The 25,297-nt window shown below is 38.0% G+C and overlaps 1 long non-coding RNA gene across 1 annotated transcript; it reads left to right on the top strand.

Moving 5' to 3' along the window:
• The first annotated feature begins 19,778 nt into the window (after positions 1-19,778).
• Positions 19,779-21,441, top strand: LOC127086457 (uncharacterized). The gene is made up of 2 exons (XR_007789485.1): positions 19,779-20,263; positions 21,108-21,441. It is a non-coding gene; the product is annotated as an uncharacterized LOC127086457 (long non-coding RNA).
• The last annotated feature ends 3,856 nt before the right edge of the window (positions 21,442-25,297 follow it).

Raw genomic sequence — 25,297 nt, 5'->3', positions numbered from 1 at the left:
GCTAAAGAAAGACAATTCTAGAAAAGAAAGCTTCAAGAAAAATACCTTCAGGACAAAGAAAGGATTAATGGCTACCTGGGATGATAGTGAATCTGGGTCATCAGAATCTGACTCTGATGAACAGGCCAACGTGGCACTTATGGCTACCACATCCAAGAGCAGCTCAGATGAAGAATCTGAAGAGGTATTTTCTGAACTCTCTCGATCTGATCTAGAATCATGCTTGTCAGAAACTCTTAGCTCATATCAGAAATTAAAACAAAAGCTTAAAAACATAAAAGGTTGTCTTAAAGCAAAATTTGAAGAATGTGGCAAGCTTGAGATGACAATTCTAGCGCGGGAAGATACAATCAGATCTTTAACATTAGAAAGAGATGGAGCAAAAAGAAAAAGCTTAGAATTAGAAGAAGCGTTGTCTCAAGCACCACAAACTTCAAATAAATTAATTTATGAATACGAAGAAGCCTTTCAAGAATTTCTGAAAAATGGAATAGGTAGGAGTATTATGGCATCCATGATTTATGGAGTCAGTCAGAACAATAAAAAGGGAATTGGGTATGATCCTAAGGAAGTTAAAACTTCTTCTAGTGACCAACTTAAATCTCCTTTTTCATATCACTATACACACACACAAGAACAAAAATTTGAAAATGCTAGAAAACCCAAAGTTATAAGAAACTCTGGGAAGACTAATCAGAAAGGACCCAAGAGATTCTGGGTACCGAAAGATAAGATTGTTTATGTTGCAGATATCCTATGCAGCAAAGTTCAGACACCAGTCATGGTACCTGGACTCTGGATGCTCGCGACACATGACGGGAAGAAAGTCTATGTTCCAAAGTCTGGAACTTAAAGACGCTGGATTTGTAGGTTTTGGAGGAGATCAGAAAGGAAGGATCAGAGGCTCCGGAACTATTGGTAATGGTACTCTTCCCTCTATATCTGATGTCCTTTACGTAGAAGGATTAATGCATAACTTGTTGTCCATAAGTCAATTAAGTGATAACGGTTATGATGTAATCTTTAATCAAAAAACATGTAAAGCCATAAATCAAAACAATGGTACAGTCCTATTCACAGGCAAGAGGAAAAACAACATTTATAAAATCAATCTTTCTGATTTAAAAGAACAAAATGTTAAATGTCTGATGACTGTTCACGAAGAGCAATGGGTGTGGCATAGACGCTTGGGCCACATTAGCATGAGGAAACTTTCTCAGCTAAATAAACTCGAGTTAGTCAGAGGCCTACCTAAACTGAAGTTTTCTTCAGATGCTCTGTGTGAAGCATGTCAGAAAGGAAAATTTTCAAAAACATCCTTTAAAAAGAAAAATGTTGTTTCTACCTCTAAGCCTCTGGAACTTCTCCACATTGACTTATTTGGTCCTGTGAAAACAGCATCAGTCAATGGAAAGAAGTATGGACTAGTCATTGTTGATGATTACAGTCGCTGGACATGGGTGAAATTCCTAAAGCACAAGAGTGAGTCTCACTCTGTATTCACTAGTTTCTGCTCCAAAGTGCAAAAAGAATTTGACTCTAAAATTATTAGAGTCAGAAGTGATCATGGTGGAGAATTTGAAAACAAAGATTTTGAGGAATTATTTGACTCTAATGGAATATCCCATGATTTCTCCTGCCCTAGAACTCCACAACAAAACGGAGTTGTAGAGAGGAAGAATAGGACACTCCAAGAGATGGCCAAAACCATGATCAATGAAACTAATGTGGCAAAGCACTTTTGGGCAGAAGCTGTAAATACAGCGTGTTACATTCAGAATAGAATCTCTATAAGACCTATTCTGGAAAAGACTCCCTATGAACTGTGTAAAGGAAGAAAACCAAACATTTCATATTTTCATCCTTTTGGATGTTCTTGCTTTATCTTAAACACTAAAGAACATATGAACAAGTTCGATTCCAAAGCACAGAAAGGTATTATGTTAGGATACTCAGAACGCTCTAAAGGCTACAGAGTATACAACACAGAAACCAAAATTGTGGAAGAATCAATTCATGTCAGATTTGATGATAAGCTTGACCCTGAAAAGTCAAAACTAGTTGAAAATTTTGCAGATTTAGAAATCACTCTTGCAGGATCTGATAAAACTCCAGAAGCAACTGTCACTCAGAACTCTGAAGAAATTAAATCCCCAGAAATCCCAAAGAAAGTTAAAAGTCGTATCAACGTATCTGAAGATTTGATTCTGGGAAACAAGGACGAACCTGTCAGAACCAGATCTACCTTCAGGACCTCTGAAGATACTCCTCTGGGACTAGTGTCTCTGATTGAGCCTACATCCTGTGATGAAGCACTTCAAGATAACGACTGGGTTTCAGCCATGCAAGAAGAATTAGATCAATTCACAAAGAATGATGTCTGGGATCTTGTTTCAAAGCCCAGAGGCACTCACGTTATTGGAACCAGATGGGTATTCAGAAACAAGCTAAATGAGAAAGGAGAAGTCGTCAGAAACAAAGCTCGACTGGTAGCTCAGGGTTATAGTCAACAAGAAGGTATTGACTATAATGAAACCTTTGCTCTAGTCGCAAGGTTAGAATCTATTCGTCTTCTTGTATCTTTTGCTATTAACCATTCTATTAAATTATATCAAATGGATGTCAAGAGTGCATTCCTTAATGGTTATATATCAGAAGAAGTGTATGTCAACCAACCTCCAGGTTTTGAAAATCCAAATTTTCCAGAACATGTTTTTAAACTTCAAAAATCTTTATATGGACTTAAACAAGCTCCCAGAGCTTGGTATGAACGTTTAAGCAATTTTCTTCTGGAACACAATTTTATCAGAGGGAAAGTTGACTCCACACTCTTCTGTAAGAACCTTAACAATGATCTCATGATATGCCAGATATACGTTGATGATATTATTTTTGGTTCAGTTAACGCCTCTGTTTGTCAAGAATTCTCTGAGTTAATGCAGGCAGAATTTGAAATGAGCTTAATGCAAGAACTAAAGTTCTTTCTGGGAATTCAAATTAACCAAACTTCAGAAGTTACATATGTGCATCAAAGCAAATATATTAAAGATGTTCTGAAGAAATTTGACATGGCTGACTGTAACTCTGCAAAAACTCCCATGCATCCAACATGCATTCTTGAAAAGGAAGAAGTAAGCAAAAAGGTTTGTCAGAAGCTCTATCGAGGTATGATAGGCTCTCTTCTCTATCTGACTGCTACTCGTCCTGATATTCTCTTTAGTGTCTGTCTCTGTGCCAGATTCCAATCAGATCCTAGAGAATCTCATCTAACAGCAGTTAAGAGAATTCTCAAGTATCTGAAAGGAACTCCTAACCTGGGCCTGATGTATAATTATGCAGGAGATAGACTAGAACGAAAAAGCACATCTGGAAATTGCCAGCTTCTGGGAAACAATCTGATATCCTGGGCTAGCAAAAGACAGTCAACTATCGCTCTATCAACTGCAGAAGCAGAATACATCTCAGCATCACTGTGCACAACTCAGATGCTCTGGATGAAGCATCAGTTAGAAGATCTGCAAATCTTCGAGAGTAACATTCCTATCTTTTATGATAATACTGCTGCCATTTGTCTAAGTAAGAATCCCATTCTACATTCCAGAGCTAAACACATTAAAATAAAACATCATTTTATCAGAGACTATGTTCAGAAAGGGATAGTAACATTGAAGTTCATTGATACAGATCATCAATGGGCAGATATCTTTACTAAGCCTCTAGCTGAAGATAGATTTCTTTTTATCTTAGAAAATCTGAACATACAAAATTGCCCAGATTGAAGTGTGGCTCTGAAGATGTAAAATGAGACTCTGACATAAACAAATGTGCTTCTGCCTCTGACTCTGATACTTCTACCAGTTAAGAAGATATCTGAGTTAGAAATCTCCAGGAACCAATCCTTTGGTATTCCTGAAGATCAGATACATCAAAACACGTGGAGCACTTAGCGTCTAACCTTGGAACTTCTAGACAGCTGTCCAGAAGAAATTCAAAGGTCAGACAATTGAGATCTCCTCGAGCAGTGTGCATACTGTTGGGATTAGACATTCATTAATGAGCCTTAATCATTTTTCCCCCAAGCGTGCTAACTTGTGCTTTGTGCTAACGCTGAATAGTGTGTCGTTTTGCATGTGTTTTCGTTTAGGGTATTTAAACTTTTTTCTCATATTTCACACACTTATCACTCTCACTCACTCTCAAACCCTCTCTGAAGCATTTTTGCAAACACTTCATCTTCACCTTCTTCTTCATCAACTATGGATGCTCAACAACAACAAGTTTTCAACTTTTCTCAACAAATGGAATCCAACACCATTGCCTAAAGTTCAAGCATTCCAACTCCAACGGTTACAGGCGTTTCCATTACTCCAGTATACAAGGAACCCCATGTTCTTGATCGTGAACCCCACATAAACCTAGCAACTCCCTTTGAGGGACTGGAAGTGTTGTGTGAAACTCTAGTGGACTTCGACAACATGAAGAGAAATGGAGTAGATCTTACTGAAGAACTCCGTCTACAAGGGTGGGAAAACTACTTCCAAAGGCTTTATGGCCCTGTTTACCCAAATCTCATCAAAGAATTCTGGAGATTTGCTGATGCTGATGACCATTTCACCGTCTCTTTCGTATTGGGGGTAAAGATAGTGATTACTGAAAAGTCAATTGCTTCTTTACTGAACATGGAGAAAACTGGAGGAAAAAGGATTTACAACATCAACCCTAGGTCAAGGCGCATTGCTGAAGAAATCAATCCAACCATCTTCAAACTCAACACTGAAGGAAATCCTTCAAAGAACAAAGAACTTCATCAGAACCTCAGAGTATGACTCAAGATCATTCTGGGAACCATTCATCATCGCCCAGCATCAAACTCCTCTGACTACATCAATGCAGATCAGAAGTGCATTCTGTATTGCATTCACAAGGGTGTGAAGCTCTGCCTTCCTGCACTTCTCTTCAGATATCTCAGAGACTCTGTAAGGGAGACCAGAAACCACATGAAACCCAGAGCCTACATCCCTCTGGGAAGGCTTTTGTCTTATGTCTTCATAGAAAATGGGTTGATAGATCATCTGGAGAAGAACAGACTGATGGAAGATCTGGCGATAGATATTGGAAAGCCTCTGAACGCCAGAAATCTGAAAAGCATGGGAATTCTGAAGAAGATTCAAGTCAGACCCACTATGGACACCTCCTGGGATGCCTTGAAAGATCAGAGGAAGTTGCCCCATGGTCTTGCAAGGTTCTTCAAGAATGAACCCGTAGATGCAATCCTCCACTATCTGCAGCGTCTGAAGGATGAAGGAGTCGACATATCTGACTTCAGATTGGACGATTGTCTAGATTCAGAAGAAGACTTTGTCAGATTCAAAAGAGGTCCCTCTAAGAATAAGTCTTCAAAGGCAAAGAGAGCAAGGATAAGAGAAACCTCTGAAATAAGATCTCCAGCACCTCTGCAAATATCTACTGGTAAGTCTGCTCCCTCTATTCCCTCTTAACAACTTATGGCTTCTTCTAATCCTCTCCCAACACCACCTATATACACATCCTCTGAAACCCCACCTTCTACAACCAGAACCTCACAACCTCTACCCATTTTTAATCTTGCTCACACTACCACTTCCTCTTCATCATCTTCAGCCCCAGAATCACCTCCATACCTTGACCTCTCCTCTGACCAAGAATACTCTGACCCTAACTCTCCAACCTTAGCCCAAATTCAGGCTCAAAACCTTGCTTCACAACAACCAACACAATCTGAAGCAACTTCACCTCCCCCAGAACAAACAACCAACATTCCTTCTGAAGACCAACCTTCTGAAACTCAACCCTCTGACCTCCACACCTCTGATATCATCCCTCCAAACACCTCCGCTGAACCTGAACCTGAAGCTGAACCTGAACCTCTAACATTAAATCTCAGCCCTCCAACCTCTTCACCTCAAACCTCTGAACCTAACCTTTCCGTACCTACCCTTGAGGAAGCCATAATGCTGGTCGCAGGGGCTTCAGTACAAAAGGTCAAGTCTCTGACCATTAACTCTGAAGTCAGTGATGATCCTGACTCTGTAAGGACACACTGGAACAGAGTCATTGGCTGGATGACCTCTGAGGCTTTTAAGCTGAAGAACATCTCTGAGCAAGTCAGAAATGGCTACATCAGAGATGCTGAGGCAAGACTCCAGGAAAGACTTGCAAGAGAAGCGGAAGCCAGAAGGCTGGAGGAAGAAAGAGCAAGGGAAGCTGAAATCCTAAGGGTAAAGGAAGCTGAAGTTAAAGCTCTGGCCGATGCTGCTGCTGCTGCCGAAGCTGAAGCACAAGCTGCTGCTGAAGCTGAAGCAAAGGCTGCTGCTGAAGCACAGCAGGCTCTGACTCAGGGGGAGTCCTCATCAGTTGTTCCTATGGTTCTCCAGACGATGGAAGAACTAAAGAAAGATCAGAAGGAACTCCGTGCCAGAATGGATAAACAAGACACTGTCAACGACAACATTCAGAACATGCTGACTCAATTGCTTCAGAGAATGCCTCCGCCTCCCAACCCTTAGGCACTTAGGATTTTGTTGCTTTGCTTTCTTTGTTTCTGATGTTTACTTGTTCCTTTTGCCTCTGTTGTTTTTTATCTGAATACAATGTTTTTTCTCTTGAAATTATTATTTTTTTTGCTATGTCTTTTTTATTCTGACAAAAAGGGGGAGAAGTCATTAATAGCTCTGATGAAAATACTGTCTAAATACCTTAAGCACTTTGCAACATATTTTTTCTTAAAATTTTTATCTAACACTATACTTAAGAAATTACAGAAGGTATCAAGAAACCTCATTGCTTGGAAGCTCTGGTAAGAACTTCTGAACTCCCTGGCCTATCTCAGGGGGAGCTCTTGTCTATCTGATCTGATATTATTTATGTTTCATCTGCTAATTAAGTTTGTTTTGTCATCATCAAAAAGGGGGAGATTGTAATAACAAAAATTGTTCTACAACAGATTCCATGATTTTGATGATAACAAAGGATGAAACTAAAAATGGCACCCTAACGAAAAGTTTCTAAGTGTGCAGGGTTCTAAGGAAAGAAGGAAGAAATCATCAGATACAGAATCATATCAGATACAAATTATCAGAAGACCAGAAGCATCTGAAGTAGAAACACGTTCAAGAAAGTCTAACTCTGAGCAAAACAGCTAAATATCAGAAGTGTAACACCCTTCTAAATACCCCAAAATATTTAATTAAAATAATAACATATCAATCAGAGTAATTATGCCCCGAAGGGTGTCACACAATCATTTCACAACAATTATCAAAATATCCTGTCATGCTCATTTATTAAATCAAAATAAGACTCTTTTGCATAATTCGCAGCGGGTACAAAACATCGACATTCAAATCATGTACTACATTACATGTAAAGTTGAATCAACAACTAAATTAAAACATAGTCAAACATTCCCTCCCGATGTTACATCTACCAGAGCATGACCCACTAGGGACGACACTAGACTCCATAGCACTAGCTTCTACTCAACTCACTGCTCGTTACCTGAAAAATAGATGTAAGGGTGAGTTCCTCAATCAATATAATAAGCATTATAAAACAACATGTAATGCCAAGTAATTAACACATCAATCACCCTAATTGCAATACACATTCAGTAATAGCTCATTGGCTCAAACATCATACTCACATCAATATACAATACCAGTATAATCTCAAATCATACTTAACAACACACAACACACGTATAATATTGGAACACATCCATTCATATTATACGCCATACATATTTTTATGCAATGAGACTCTACACATGCGGTACCGACTATCCTTGAACATATAGTTCAAGCTCACCGATCCCTCCGGATACGGCTACTAAGCTCACTAGTCCCACTCATTTGAGACCTAGTGACTCACTCACTAATTCCTCACCATGGGAATTAGCTACAGCCCCGAAGGCTAGACTATGCAAGCTAATCATCTAGCATGCAAACATCAACAACAATTCACAACGATTCACTCACCAATTCCTCACAATGGGAATTAGCTACAGCCCCACAGGCTATGCCATGCACACTAATCATCAAGCAATGCAGCATCAACAACAACTCACAATGGACTTATGCTCACACTCTAAGCCATACAACAGTCCATTCACAAATACATGCATATATATACATTCACAACATTTTGCATATCATCATACATCATCAATACATGTATCAACACATCATCAACACATGTATAAAACACTTTCTCAACACATGTATGAAACACCTCAGCAACACATGCATAAACACTTCTTCTGCCTTGCTCGCTAGGCGAGGCAGTGGCGAAGCTCTGGTTCGCTAGGCGAGCTCAAGGCGAACAGCTCCAGGAAATTGGTAAATTAATTCGCTAGGCGAGCTCAAGGCGAAGGTAATAGCGAACTCATTCTGTTTTGGTGAAAAACACAGCTAGCACTCACTCGCTAGGCGAAGCTCCAGCGAGTCCACAGCGAACATTACAGTAGCAAAACCTCTCAATCTCGCTGGGGCGAGGTTGAGGCGCGTTCCTTCGCTAGGCGAAGGTTATGTTCGCTAGGCGAACATGACAGTTCACCAGACGCGTTTTCTTTGGGCAGGGGTCTCCTGTGCCCATTCCAGACCCTTCCCACTCAAACTTACTCGTCGCCATTCATCACCAATTTATCGGTTTGATTACACACACAATTATCAATTTGATTACGGTTTTCACTCAACCTATTCATCACAAATTTTCAGCATTCCAAATCCCAATTAGGGTCAAATTAACGGCTTATCACTACCCATGACATTTTATCCCAAAATACCCATTAATCGACGATAAACCCCCCTTACCTTAACAATCCGGCGAATCTTTGAGCTTCAAGCCTTTCCGTTCTTCAACCTTTGCTCTTCAACTCCTTTCTCCTCTTCTCTGCCCTTTCCCTTTTCACGATTTTCTCTGTTTTTCACGTAGAAACCTTTTTACTCCAAATGGGACTTTTTCCTTAATTCCAACTTATATATATTTTCCAAATAATAATTATTATTCCAAAATAATAATAATTCAAAAGAATAATAATAATAATAAAATTTCCAATTATTTAATTAAATTAATAATTAAATTATTAACTCAATTCAAATAATTATTTTATTATTATCGGGGTGTTACAACTCTCCCCCACTAAAAGAGTTTTCGTCCTCGAAAACATACCTCAAGCGAACAACTCTGGATAAGATTCCTTCATCTTACTCTCCAGTTCCCAAGTCACGTTGCCACCTGCTGGCCCCCCCAAGCTACCTTCACCAAGGCAATCTCTTTACCCCGCAACTGCTTCAACTCTCGATCCTCGATCCTCATAGGTGATGTTTCAATAGTCAGGTTATCTCTCACCTGTACATCATCTATTTGGACTACATGCGACGGATCATGAATGTACCTCCTCAACTGAGACACATGAAAAACCTCATGCAAATTTGCAAGCGACGGCGGTAAAGCGACACGATAGGCTACCTCCCCTATCCTCTCCAAAATCTGATAAGGGCCAATAAATCGCGGTGTCAACTTCTTCGACTTCAAAGCTCGACCAACACCAGTTACCGGAGTAACACGAAGAAACACATGATCTCCCTCTTGGAACTCAAGTGACTTCCTCCTCTTATCATGATAACTCTTCTGACGACTCTGAGCAATTCTCATCTTCTCCTGAATCATCTTAATCTTTTCCGTAGTTTGTTGAACAATCACCGGTCCAACCACAGCACTCTCACCGGACTCATACCAACATAACGGTGTCCGACATCTCCTACCATACAAAGCTTCAAACGGTGCCATACCAATGCTCGAATGAAAACTATTGTTTTAGGTAAACTCAATCAAAGGCAAATAACAATCCCAAGCGCCTCCTTTTTCCAAAACACAAGCCCTCAAAAGGTCCTCCAGTGACTGAATCGTCCTCTCAGTCTGACCATCAGTCTGCGGATGATATGCAGAACTCAATCTCAGTTTAGTTCCCAAAGCTCTCTGCAAACCTTCCCAGAACTTCGATGTAAATCTAGGATCTCTGTCCGAAACAATACTAGACGGAATACCATGCAAGCTTACAATCTTCTCAATATACAACTCGGCTAATCTCTCTAACGGATAATCCATTCTGATCGGAATGAAATGAGCCGATTTTGTCAACCTGTCAACAATCACCCAAATGGCTTCAAAATTCCTACTTGTCCTCGGTAAACCCGAAACAAAATCCATACTGATACTATCCCACTTCCACTCTGGAATAGCCAACGGTTGCATTAGTCCAGACGGCTTCTGATGCTCAATCTTTGACTTCTGACAAGTCAAACAAGAATAAACAAAACTCGCAATTTCTCTTTTCATTCCCGGCCACCAAAATAACTTCTTCAAATCATGATACATCTTCGTAGCTCCAGGATGAATACTTAAGCCACTACGATGTCCCTCCTCAAGAATACTCTTCTTAAGCTCAATAACATTCGGAATACACACCCGACTACCAAATTTCAAAACACCATTCTCATCAACTCTGAATTCACCACCTCGACCTTGATTCACTAAAGTCAACTTATCAACCAAATGCATATCGGATTTCTGACCCTCTCTGATCTCCTCCAGAATACCACTCGTTAACTTCAACATTCCCAATTTAACACTGTTGTGAGTACTCTCACACACCAAACTCAAGTCTCTAAACTGCTCAATTAAATCCAATTCCTTAACCATTAACATAGACATATGTAATGATTTCCGACTCAGCGCATCAGCCACCACGTTTGCTTTACCCGGATGGTAATTCAAACCAAAGTCATAATCCTTCAGAAACTCTAACCATCTCCTTTGTCTCATATTCAGCTCTTTCTGATCAAACAAATACTTTAAACTCTTATGGTCACTGAAAACCTCAAATCTTGATCCATACAAGTAATGCCTCCACAACTTCAAAACAAACACTACAGCTGCCAACTCTAAATCGTGCGTCGGATAGTTCCTTTCATGAACCCTCAGCTGTCTCGAAGCATAAGCTATAACCTGCTTATTCTGCATCAACACACCACCCAAACCCAACAATGAAGCATCACAGTAAACTTCAAATGGTTCCGACGAACTCGGTAACGTCAAAATAGGAGCAGTAGTCAACCTTCTCTTTAACTCTTGGAAACCTTCTTCACATTTTGAGTCCCAAACAAACGCTTGCCCCTTTCTAGTCAACATCGTCAACGGTAACGCCAACTTAGAAAATCCCTCAATGAACTTCCTATAATAACCAGCCAAACCAAGGAAACTTCGAATCTCAGCAACAGACTTCAGAGCTTCCCACTTAGATACCGCTTCTATCTTAGAAGGATCAACAGCAACACCACCTCTTGAAATCACATGACCAAGAAAACTAACTTCTTCTAACCAAAATTCACACTTAGACAGTTTAGCAAATAACTGCTTTTCTCGCAGCACTCCTAAAACCACTCTCAAATGCTCAGCATGCTCTTCTTCAGATTTCGAATACACCAAAATGTCATCAATAAACACCACAACAAACTGATCCAAGTACGGATGGAAAATCCTATTCATGTACTCCATAAATACTCCAGGCGCATTGGTCACACCAAAAGGCATTACAGAATACTCATAATGTCCATACCTCGTTCTGAAAGCAGTCTTCTGAATATCCTCAGTTTTCACACGTATCTGATGATACCCAGATCTCAAATCTATCTTGCTGAACACACTCGCACCAACCAACTGATCCATCAAATCATCAATCCTCGGCAAAGGATACCGATTCTTGATCGTCACTTTATTCAGTTGCCTGTAGTCCACACACAACCTCATAGTACCTTCCTTCTTCTTAACCAACAACACTGGTGCACCCCACGGTGACACACTTGGACGAATAAACTTCTTATCCAACAAATCTTCCAACTGACTTTTCAATTCAGCTAACTCAACAGCAGACATACGGTACGGAGCCATCGATATCGGTCTAGTACCAGGTACCAATTCAATCGAGAATTCAACTTCACGCTCTGGCGGTAACTCATTCACTTCTTCCGGAAACACATCAGGAAAATCACACACCACTGCTAGATCACGAATCACCAGTTTATCTTTAGCCTCTAAAGTTGCCAACAGCATAAACAACTCTGCCCCATCTGCCATTTCCTCATTCACCTGCCTGGCTGATAGAAACAGACTCTGCCCTTCCTCAGTCTCAGGAAATATCACCGTCTTATCAAAACAGTTGATATAAACTCGGTTAAACACCAACCAGTTCATACCCAAGATAACGTCAATCTGCACTAATGGAAGACACACAAGGTCTATCCCAAAATCTCTACCAAAAATATTCAAAGGACAACTCAAACAAACCGAAGTAGTAGTCACTGAACCCTTTGCAGGAGTATCAATCACCATACTTCCACGCATCTCAGATATCTCTAATTTAAGCTTCACAGCACAATCCACAGATATAAAAGAATGAGTAGCACCTGTGTCAATAATAGCTATAAGAGGAAAGCCATTAATATAACACGTACCTCTGATCAAACGATCATCTGCAGAAGTCTCAGAACCTGATAGAGCAAAAACCTTGCCTCCTGACTGATTCTCCTTCTTCGGCTTAGGACACTGGGGACTGATATGACCCAACTCTCCACAGTTGAAACAAGTTACAGTCTTCAATCGGCACTCTGCAGCCAAGTGACCACCTTTCCCACACTTGAAACACTTCATCTCAGCACTGGTACACTCATGAACACGATGTCCAGCCCGACCACATCTATAACACTTAGCAGGAGCACTAGAGTCTCCCCCACTAGGCCTCTTCATCCCACTCTGCCGCTGGAAACCTTTGCCAGCTGCATACGGTTTTCCACGATCAATCTGATTCTTACCTTTCCTATCAACCCTTTGCTGATAGCTCTCTGCTCTAGCCTTGGAATCCTGTTCGAAAATCCTGCAACAGTCAACCAAATCAGAAAACACCCTGATCCGCTGATATCCAATCGCCTGCTTGATCTCGGGACGCAACCCGTTCTCAAACTTCACACATTTCGAAAATTCTCCAGCAGCCTCACTATAGGGAGTATAATACTTTGACAGCTCTGTGAACTTAGCAGCATACTCAGTAACAGACCGGTTACCCTGCTTCAATTCCAAGAATTCTATTTCTTTCTTTCCTCTGACATCCTCTGGAAAGTACTTCCTCAGAAATCTCTCTCTGAACACAGCCCAAGTGATCTCAGCATTTCCAGCAGATTCCAACTCAGTGCGGGTAGCAACCCACCAATCATCAGCTTCCTCTGACAGCATATGCGTACCGAACCTGACCTTCTGGTTATCGGCACACTCAGTTACTCGGAAGATTCTCTCGATCTCCTTCAACCACTTCTGAGCGCCATCTGGATCGTATGCTCCCTTAAACATTGGAGGATTGTTCTTCTGGAACTCACTCAGTTGACGAGCAGCTCCCATTCCCACAACATTCGGATTTCCTCCAAGTACTCCAGCTAGCATACCCAGAGCCTCAGCAATCGCAGCATCATCTCTACCTCTTCCAGCCATCTCTATTCTGAAAACCCAACAAACTAAAACAATAAGTACTGATAGGGTTACACAACACCTATACCGTACAGGGGAAACAGAATAATTACGACTCGACTCGACCGACTATGCTCTGATACCACTAATGTAACACCCTTCTAAATACCCCAAAATATTTAATTAAAATAATAACATATCAATCAGAGTAATTATGCCCCGAAGGGTGTCACACAATCATTTCACAACAATTATCAAAATATCCTGTCATGCTCATTTATTAAATCAAAATAAGACTCTTTTGCATAATTCGCAGCGGGTACAAAACATCGACATTCAAATCATGTACTACATTACATGTAAAGTTGAATCAACAACTAAATTAAAACATAGTCAAACATTCCCTCCCGATGTTACATCTACCAGAGCATGACCCACTAGGGACGACACTAGACTCCATAGCACTAGCTTCTACTCAACTCACTGCTCGTTACCTGAAAAATAGATGTAAGGGTGAGTTCCTCAATCAATATAATAAGCATTATAAAACAACATGTAATGCCAAGTAATTAACACATCAATCACCCTAATTGCAATACACATTCAGTAATAGCTCATTGGCTCAAACATCATACTCACATCAATATACAATACCAGTATAATCTCAAATCATACTTAACAACACACAACACACGTATAATATTGGAACACATCCATTCATATTATACGCCATACATATTTTTATGCAATGAGACTCTACACATGCGGTACCGACTATCCTTGAACATATAGTTCAAGCTCACCGATCCCTCCGGATACGGCTACTAAGCTCACTAGTCCCACTCATTTGAGACCTAGTGACTCACTCACTAATTCCTCACCATGGGAATTAGCTACAGCCCCGAAGGCTAGACTATGCAAGCTAATCATCTAGCATGCAAACATCAACAACAATTCACAACGATTCACTCACCAATTCCTCACAATGGGAATTAGCTACAGCCCCACAGGCTATGCCATGCACACTAATCATCAAGCAATGCAGCATCAACAACAACTCACAATGGACATATGCTCACACTCTAAGCCATACAACAGTCCATTCACAAATACATGCATATATATACATTCACAACATTTTGCATATCATCATACATCATCAATACATGTATCAACACATCATCAACACATGTATAAAACACTTTCTCAACACATGTATGAAACACCTCAGCAACACATGCATAAACACTTCTTCTGCCTTGCTCGCTAGGCGAGGCAGTGGCGAAGCTCTGGTTCGCTAGGCGAGCTCAAGGCGAACAGCTCCAGGAAATTGGTAAATTAATTCGCTAGGCGAGCTCAAGGCGAAGGTAATAGCGAACTCATTCTGTTTTGGTGAAAAACACAGCTAGCACTCACTCGCTAGGCGAAGCTCCAGCGAGTCCACAGCGAACATTACAGTAGCAAAACCTCTCAATCTCGCTGGGGCGAGGTTGAGGCGCGTTCCTTCGCTAGGCGAAGGTTATGTTCGCTAGGCGAACATGACAGTTCACCAGACGCGTTTTCTTTGGGCAGGGATCTCCTGTGCCCATTCCAGACCCTTCCCACTCAAACTTACTCGTCGCCATTCATCACCAATTTATCGGTTTGATTACACACACAATTATCAATTTGATTACGGTTTTCACTCAACCTATTCATCACAAATTTTCAGCATTCCAAATCCCAATTAGGGTCAAATTAACGGCTTATCACTACCCATGACATTTTATCCCAAAATACCCATTAATCGACGATAAACCCCCCTTACCTTAACAATCCGGCGAATCTTTGAGCTTCAAGCCTTTCCGTTCTTCAACCTTTGCTCTTCAGCTCCTTTCTCCTCTTCTCTGCCCTTTCCCTTTTCACGATTTTCTCTGTTTTTCACGTAGAAACCTTTTTACTCCAAATGGGACTTTTTCCTTAATTCCAACTTATATATATTTTCCAAATAATAATTATTATTCCAAAATAATAATAATTCAAAAGAATAATAGTAATAATAAAATTTCCAATTATTTAATTAAATTAATAATTAAATTATTAACTCAATTCAAATAATTATTTTATTATTATCGGGGTGTTACAAGAAGCATCTGAACAAGAAGTACGCTCTAGAAGTTCTGACTCTGAACAACGGTATGTCAAACTCCAGAAGTTCTCAGCGCTATCTGAAGAAACCATCAGAACTCAAAAGAGATCAACATCAGAAGTTAGATAGCAAGATTCCAAGATCTCCAGAAACACGAAGACTCTGATTACGGAATTGCTAAATAAGGAAGAGTAACGTTAACTTCAAATAAAGTTTTGGAAATGGATTTCCTAATACAGAAAGAGACGTTAACTCCAAATTCAAATGAAAAGAAACTATTTTTGGAAAGTAGTCATTCAAGGAGAGAAAGTTATCTTGGCAAGAAGCTATATAAGTTATGGCATTAATTCAAATTATTGACCATCAGTTTTTACGACTACTTCAATCCTATATATAAAGGACTGCAAATCAACATTGAGAGGTACAAGTACAACAACACAACAAGAACATACTGAAACATCAACACTCATAAAAACGTTTTATTCTCTCAATCTTCAAATAGCTTTTGCTTAAAACGTGAAACACTTTTTGTTCTTACTGTTGTAATATTTGCTTATCTTAGAAGCACTCTAGATTACATAAGTTTTTATCTTTGTTGTATTTCCTCAAGTGACTCTGTGCAGTCTGTATACTTGAGAGGACTAAGAGATCTTTCTCTTAGACGTTGTTTGTAATCAATCTTTCAAGATTAGTGGATTAAGTCCTTGTTGAAGGCGAAATCACCTTGGCCGGGTGGACTGGAGTAGCTTTGTGTTATAAGCGAACCAGTATAAAAATCCTTGTGTGATTTTCATTTTGAAAAAGCGCTTATTTTCCAAACAATTCAAACCCCCCCCCCCCCTTTCTTGTTTTTCTCACCTTCAGACACGACCCGTGTCAGCATGTGCAAAACAAGCTATCATGAACCAAGTAAAACAGTGGGCTGACACGGGTGCCCGTGTCACCTGACACGGCCCGTGTCAGTATGGCGTGCCTTGTTGATCCTACAGAGGAGCCAACACGGGCAGCAATGTCACCTGACACGGCCCGTTTTGGCCATTTTGCTCAAAATTCTGATTTTTCTTATTTTAACTCCTGTGGACATCCGAAGGGCATTTTGGGCATTTGGTATTGTTTTTAGTTGTTTGGAAACTATTTAGTTGGAATTTGGGCACTGAGAAAAGGACTTTTTGATCGTGAAAAGAAAAGATACGAAAAGAGGAAGCAACCTTGCAAGGTGCGGAGAAGAGAAGAGATCTTCAAGATCGGAAGAAATTGAAGATCAACTTTCATCAACAACAACTTGTAATGTCTTTAATTTGTAATCTTTTGTCTTTGAATATTATGAGAGGCTAAACCCCCCAATGCTATGGGGGTGTCCTTGAATTGCTTCTGTATGAATATTTTATCCATGTTCTTATAATCATTGATGTTTTCGTAATTCAAATTATTATACAACGTGCTTAATGCTTAATTTTATCGGACAAATGAAATTCTGGTTTCTGGTTAAGCTTTAAGTTGGACAAACCACCTTATCACTTGTTGTATAATAAAACTCGCATTTAATCACTTAGAAATGAGGATCAAACTGTGGTTACCGTAAATTCTTGATAAAATAAATATTTCTTAACAACAATTTGAATGACTAAGGAATTAGGAGTGAAATTGCCTGTTAAATGGTTTTGGCTAAGGAATTAGAGAAAACTACTCTGGAGAGACTGTTTTGAATTATAATAGCATCGATGTTATATGATATGGGAAAAGTGGAATACACAGCAATTCATACACCTGGCCTTAGCATTATTTCTCATATCGACTAAAATAGTTTTATACGCTTTATATTTTTATTCCTTATCAATCGTGAAAACAATCATCCAACCCCATATGAACTTTTGTTCAATTGAATTATTATAAAAATTGATACTTTCTACGCAGTCCTCGAGACCGATACTCGGGATAACTCCCTTTTTATTACTACATTGGTGCAAATAGTACACTTGCTATTTTACCGATCAGCAGGAAAAGAGGTTTGCCAGGGTCTGTAACCCTACAAGGCAGCGCATGAAGGTTTTCCAGAGCCTGTAACTCTACAAGGCAAAAGGAAAGATAGATAGAATATGTAGCTCTATAAAGCAGAGTGCAAGGATGCTTGCTAGAGTTTATAATTTTATAGGGAAAGAAGGAAGAATTCCAGAGTCTGTAACTCTAAATGGAAAAAGTGCAAATATATGCCAGAATTTGTAACTCTACAGGGCATAAAGAAATGATTGCTAGAGTTTGTAACTCTATAGGCCGAATGAAAGAGTGCCAGAGTCTGTAACTCTAGAGTGAAAGAGTGCTAGGCTTTGTAAATCTACAAGGCAAAAGAAAGGATGCTTGCCAAAGTCTGTAACTCTACAGGGCAAGAAGCATGGATGTGTCATAGTCTGTAACTATACAAGGCAGAAAGAAAAGAATGCCAGAGTTGGTAACTCTATAAGGCAGAAAGAGATTGCCAGAGTCTGTAACTCTATAGTCAGAGTGAATGATAGCCAGAGTCTGTAACTCTATAAGGGCAAAGAGAAATGTTGTCAGAGTCTATAACTCTATAAGGCAGAAGTAGTGAATGCCAAAGTCTATAACTTTATAGGGCTTTTAAATGAATGTGTGTTATGGTTTGTAACTCTATAGGAAAAATGAATGAATGCCAAAGTCTGTAACTTTATAGGCAGGATGAATAATTTCCAATGTCTGTAACTTTATAGGCAGGGAAAAAGAGTGCCAGAGTCTGTAACTCTATAAAGAAAAAGAAGAAGTAGCCAGAGTCTGTAACTCTATAGGCATAATGAAAGCAACTGATTAAGAGATGGGTGTCTAACCAAGAGGTGATTAACCCAAAGTTTGTGTGGATATCAAGGAGAGTACGATACTTGATCCGAAGAGGAGAGTATGGTTGATGAAGAAATGGTATTACAATGTTGAATTGTTGATGTACTTTCCTGAAGAAGACTTGTCAATTACCTAATTTGAATTGCACTAAAGTCTATGAGTATAGGTGAGTACTTTGATCAATTGGGTCATTCATCCCGTACCCAACGATATTCGGAATGAGGATAGGAATGCTCCCTTTCACCCCTTCTCTACTACTTAAGGCTCATATCGTGTAATCCTCATCATAACTGACAAGTTGCTGAAGAAGATTCCTTTTTATTGCTCCAGATGATGCAATGTTGCTTGTGAAGAAAGAGACTTGACAATTACTTGATTTGAATTTCACTAAATTCTATGAGTAGAGGTGAATACTTTGAGCAACTGAGTCATTCGTCCCGTACCCAAAGATATTCAGAATGAGGATATGAATGTTTCCTCTCACCCTTTCCCTCCCGCTTAAGATTCATGTCGCAAAATTCGAATCACAATTGACAAGTGTTGATACAAAACCTTTGTTATGCTTGGATAGTAGTCTAGTGTCCAGTCTATCTGTAGTGCCTTGACTTGATTGAAGTGTGAAGCCTTTGAACTTGAAATGAATTCTTGAGATCCATGGAGCTCTAGTTCAGTGGATGAGTCTTATCAAATGGTCAAGAGACTTTTGATCAATTGAATAGACTGGGGGAATAGGCATGTGTCAAAGGGTTTAGTTGATCAAAGCAACTTTGATCAACTCAATCAATAGGGATAAAAACAATTGAAAATCAAGCACAGGAAAATTAATGCCCCAAAACCCTAAGGATTGATCAAATTAAACTAATCCTAATTCTAAAAAAAATCCTAGAACTAGGGGACATCACAGTGTTATTCATTAGCAATTCACTACAAAATTAATCCTAAAAAGATCAACATTTGACAAAACAACTAATTATGATCAAAAACAATTAATTCTAAAAGAGTAAGAAACAAATAATATTATTATTTTCTAATGTAAGAATTAAAACATCTATTTATTGATTTTCTAAGTAATTTTATCAAAGAAAAAAATTAATAAAAAGATAACAAGAGGAATGTAGAAGCAAAAAAAATAAAAAATAAAAAAGGGATAAATTGGGGTTCATTGCTGGAAATAGGGTGTAGATAGATTTAGGGCGTAGGGGGGCCATCAGCATGCCCATGTGGCTTTTACCTCTAAGTAGAGGGGTGTAGTGGAATTCTATGGTGAATTGCTAAGCAAAAAAGGTGGGCTTAAGGCAACAGAGAAGCCCAATCTGGATATGAGTGAGGATCATGGGATCAGTTTCACACTCAGTTCACATGTTCAACTCATTTCCATGTTCAAAATACATAGCGGTAAATCTTCGCCGCGTTGGAATTCACCATCGGTGGAGGTGGAGCATCAAACACACAAAAACCTATACCATTTCAAACAACTCAATGAGCTTTAACCACATCAAATATCAATTTCATCTAATTCATCCTAAAATCTCAAAATTGAGTCATATTGGATAAGAACCCTAACTGAAAAAAGACTAATTAAAAGCCCAATTGGAGGAGTCAAAGTCCCTAAGGTTATGGCTTTGATTCCTCGGCCCCTCCCCTACATGATGGCAACGAGAACTGCATTTAAAGATGAAGAACCGAAACCTACCTGCCGGAGAAAAGCGAAGATGTTAATGGAGATGATTACAGGTATGAATCTCAGCTCTGAGCTACTTTTCTCTTTTCCCCTTCTAGTTCACTTCTTCTTCTTCTTTCTTCTATTGTGGTGTTCGTGTGAGATATGATGAGAGTGAAGGAGAGGGATTGAATTCTGAGAGAGTGGTTCTGAGGGGTGTGAATTTCTGAGAGAATTTGAAAGAGCATGAATCCGAGTTTGTGTGTGATTTTGTGGAAATGAATGAGTCAATCTGATGAAAGGGTGAATGAATCAATTTATAGAGGTGAAGGAGTTAACACAATTAACTCCGTTAACTTGGATCAAGGGAAAATTAGTTAGGGGTGATTTACACTGTTAGTTTTAGGGATGTGTGAATTCTGTTGGATTCAATTGAAATTGTTAGTTGGTTAGTTGAGTTTGAAATGCAGTTGTTAGTGAATTGTTATGTTTTCGTCTGCTACTGATGCATTATTGTGATGAGAATGTTATCTAATAGGTTGATGGTTGGATGTGAATTTGCTATTAAATCTTGTTAGTTATGGTTGTGAAATGGATGTGAGTTTTGCAATTCTATGTTATATTGAATGGGCTGTTAGTTTGCTTAGCAATTAGTGATAATGAATTTGTTGTCATGATGAATGAATGTTGAACCATGTCCTTGCTATGTTATGAGCTTAATGCTAGCTATTAGATGATTATTATGATGCTTTTCCTATGTATGCATTGTTACTATCAACATGTTAATTTGAAATGATGCATTGGATTGTTGTTATTATGCTTGCAATTGCCACTATTGGATGAATCCCTTAGGCTATGTTTGTCTTGATCACTTCATGAATTGTCCTTGTTTTAATGATGCTTTGGTATTGAATGCAGGTTGTTTGAATGATGCAGTGCTTGTACATTGGCCATGACTCAAGGATGCTTGGCATGGAGGCTCATGAAAGCTCATGGTGATAGCTTGAAGAAACCCAAGTTTGCTTGCACATGAAGAAAGTTTTGGCCATGCAATCAAATGGAAGAATGAAAAAGAATAAAGAGTCAAAGGGCATTAGGGTTAGGACCAACGAATTAAAAACTCAACAGTTAACCAAAAGTCAATGGTAGGTCAAATTCTATTTTTGTAATTTGTTTGGAGAAACTTTATAATTTGATATTGTGTGAATGAAAATAGTTCTTTGAATCAATGCAAAAATGCTTTATTTTCAAATGAGCAATTTTCCCTCCAAAATAAAGTTTGAATCTTCCTTGAAATGAATGAATCATGGACTTTGAAACACTTGAACAAATGGAATTTGAATAAGAATTATGAAATTTGGACAAATGGACTTTGAATGCACCATGAATCAAAGATCAATGGACTAGGAATGCATGATAAATCATGAGCCCATGAATGCACTATGAACATGAATGGAAACTAGAATGCAACATGACCAAGACTTGAATGGAAGCTTGAATAAGAATTGGATCAAATGAATCATCAAACACATAGTCATGTAATAATCCATAGTCAACATATGATTAAACTTAATGAAAGATTTCACAGAATAATGGCATAATGAAAACCAAACTGATCAGTTACCATACTCCATGAACTAGGGTTCCATAGTTAGGCCAAGATCAAGATGAAAATCATACAATCAAGGACCTCAAACCAAGTAAGGCATCCAAACCAAATGGTCCACCAATTACATGAACAAAAAATTAGGGTTTCTAGTACCCCAATGCAAACCACTTGATATATGAGCATCAAAGATCAAGAACTAGGGTTTATGCATACTATGATGCAATCTCCATAAACCAATGTCTTAAGCTCCAAGGATTAGGGTTTCGTGGTTTGATTCAAAACTGACTGCACCACCAAAGCCTCAGGGTTTGGTTCTTGTGCAAACCTTAGGCTCTTGTTAGGTACAAATAGTCACAAACTTTGAATCCATGATGATTGTTTGAAAGTTCTAACATGAATGAATAATATACATGTATTCGGAATGAATAAGTGCAGATTAATCTCAAACCATAAGTCATATGAAAAGTGAAAGGGGGAGACAAATTTTGGGGTATGACACTGTGATCTTGGATATTTTCTAATTAATAAAGTTTGATATTAGCAGTTTACATTTTGTACAATAAAGTTATTGAATGATCTCACTAAAGTAAAGTAGGACCAGTTGAAAATTGACATATATATACCAACTTCATGTGATTTTCATGCTGCACATTTCATGATGGATCTATATCATTTAGTTGTGTCACTATTAGTGATTATTGGAGGGTTTAGTTATGATTGATATAACTAAAATCACTTTGATTCTGTATACAAACATGACTAGTTGATGAGATACTTTGGATATGCTTAAGGAATATAATGACAAATTTTGAGCTCATAAAGTCTAACACATGTATACTGTTACATATGTGACCAGTGAGAGATTGTTAACAATTTTGGGTCACAAATGTAATATCACATGTGTTAGAGCTCTTATTTAACTAGTCAAAACTGCAGTGGTCTAATTAATATTAAGTATATGGTTAAAAGCATAAATGTCATGAAATATGATATTATTGTATAGATACCATAAGTCAATATATAATTTGATGAGGGGTCAAATTAGAATATTGAAAACTAAGAAATAATCATAAGGTTATTTTTAGAGCGATTGAAAATATGGCTCATCATAAAAATTCTCTTTTCATCCCCATCAGAGACTAAGGAGCCCTAAGAAACTCTACAATTGGAAGATCACGTACCCGATAACCTTCAACTATTTCCAATGGTATACTCAGGTACGTTTTCGCTTTCATTCTTTGATTGAATTCTGATATGGGCTTAAGAGATACAAGTTGATGGTTTATTGAATCATATAAATTAATTTAGAGTTATGTTCTTATATCTATATCGATAGAAATCATAATATTATGAACATATCTAACCGTTTAAACATCAAATTCAAAAAATATTACAATGTGAACTACTAATACATGAGTAAAATCGGTAGGAAAGTTTATCTACATCTTGAAATACAACGAGAAATTATGAAAATGTAAAAATAAACAAAAATGAATTAGATGAAGGAAATATACATTTAAGTTTAAAAAAGATATTTTCAAATGAAATGGAAATTGAGACTTTAGAAACTTCAAGTATGTTGCAAAAGCTTACCATTTGCTAAATGATAACTTCTGCAAAAAAAATCCTCTTAAGATTGTGTTACTGATTGAGCAATCTTCAAAGAGTGAATTTTGATAGTACCTGCAAGTGTGTAGCGGGAATGGTATGATACCTTGAAGTTAATTTTTTTGCAGAAGACAATTTCTGCTTATCAATTGCAAAAGTCAACATATGAAAATGAGAATAAGTACTAAGCTTTTTCAAAATTGACTTAGTTTAGCAAGGTGAATTCAACAAGAAAGTGATAGTTGGAAAATATTAACATATTTTGTTACCCAAGGCAAACTATTACCAAGTTGTAATTACCACATGGTGAATATAAAAAATTGAAATAAGGTGAATGTGTGTAACTGAATTAGTTGATGTATTGATAGTAACTAAGTTGCTCTGATATATGTCTACTTCATTTATTTTATATAGGCCAGGACAGTTAAATGATTTATTTCTTGAATGGTTGTGATATGGATAAATATTATGAAACATAATTAGTTATAATATTGAATGCAATCAATATGCTTTTGAATAATATTTTGAATATGCAGTATATGATTTGTTCAAATGAGGGAACTGCTATTTTATCATAGTAGGTTATGCATGAAACCATGGATTAATGTACAAAATGATGTTGACTATCAAAGTGAATCCGCGTACAAATTTTCTGCAATTCTAGATCGGTTGCTAAATGTCACATCCTAATTTTGACCATGAATCAACAAATCAATACATTCATCATAACATTCGTATTATCCGTCTATCATAGGATGCATTTCATCTCGTATAATGTCCAAAATATCAATCAGAATGAATTTTCGAATTTATAGATAAATCGGTCGATCTGATTCTCAAATGTATGTCAAATTAGCGGGCAAAAATTTTCAAAACTGAGCTTGCAGATGCTAGTTTTGTTAATCTAATATTTACGTAGTTTAAACTAGCGTGCTCATTTTGTTTTTTCGACTATTTTTTCGATCGCACTTTGATCGGCTTGAGGCTGATCAACCGGATGTTTTTTACTTTAAAATTTGATTAAAACTTGTCGCATTTCCATAAGTTTATTCCGTGTTGATCATTTTAGTGTATTCATTTTTATTTTTCAATCATTTTTGCGGCCGATTTTTATTCGTTATAATCTCTTTTATTTTTTTTCTTTTCTCAAAATATTCAAAAAAATTAAATAGAATTTTCATGCGTTCATTGTATTTTTATTTTGTTTATTTTAAAATGTGTGATTTTTAGTTGATTTAATTTGTTTTTATCAATAAATCTTCTAGAAAGGACATTCTTGAGATTTTTAAAATTGGTTAACATTTGTGTTTCTTTGATTTAATCTCCACCGTTAAATCAAGATTAACCAAAGGCATATATTGATTATTGATGAGAGTCCGTCATTGCATATATTTAGTCGAAGAATCGAAATAAAACAAGTGAAAGTTTAGCTAAAATGAAGAAGAATGACCAAAGAATGAGGAAAACATAGTTAAGTGTGAAAACATGTACTTAGTGAAAATTGGAGTGAAAAAGGGAGTAAAAATGTGCAGCTACTAGAATAATCACACAGAGCATCGTGCATGCGATAAGGTATTTAAAGCTGCATCACACGCGCAATGCAAGGTATCACGCGCGCGATGTTCACTTTTCTGGGCTTTTTTTGATGCGTTCTGCTCCATTCTGAAGTCTTTAAAAGATGATTTTATGCACTTTCACAAGGGTTACAAAATTTGGAGACTGAAACACGATTTTGAGGGTACAAGTGGAGATTTTTAGAGCATTTGAAGCCATTGGAGGCCATCACTTCAAGGGACTTCTCATATTATTTTTATTTCTCAATTTTGGTATTGTTAATTGCATTATGAGTAGCTAAATTCCTCTAGGTTAGATTGTGTTATGATGAACCTAT

The sequence above is a fragment of the Lathyrus oleraceus genome, chromosome 5, assembly GCF_024323335.1.
Source record: "Lathyrus oleraceus cultivar Zhongwan6 chromosome 5, CAAS_Psat_ZW6_1.0, whole genome shotgun sequence".
Taxonomy (NCBI): Eukaryota; Viridiplantae; Streptophyta; class Magnoliopsida; order Fabales; family Fabaceae; genus Lathyrus; species Lathyrus oleraceus.
The sequence above is the reverse complement of the archived record's forward strand: the minus strand, read 5'-3'. Positions and strand labels throughout refer to the sequence as shown.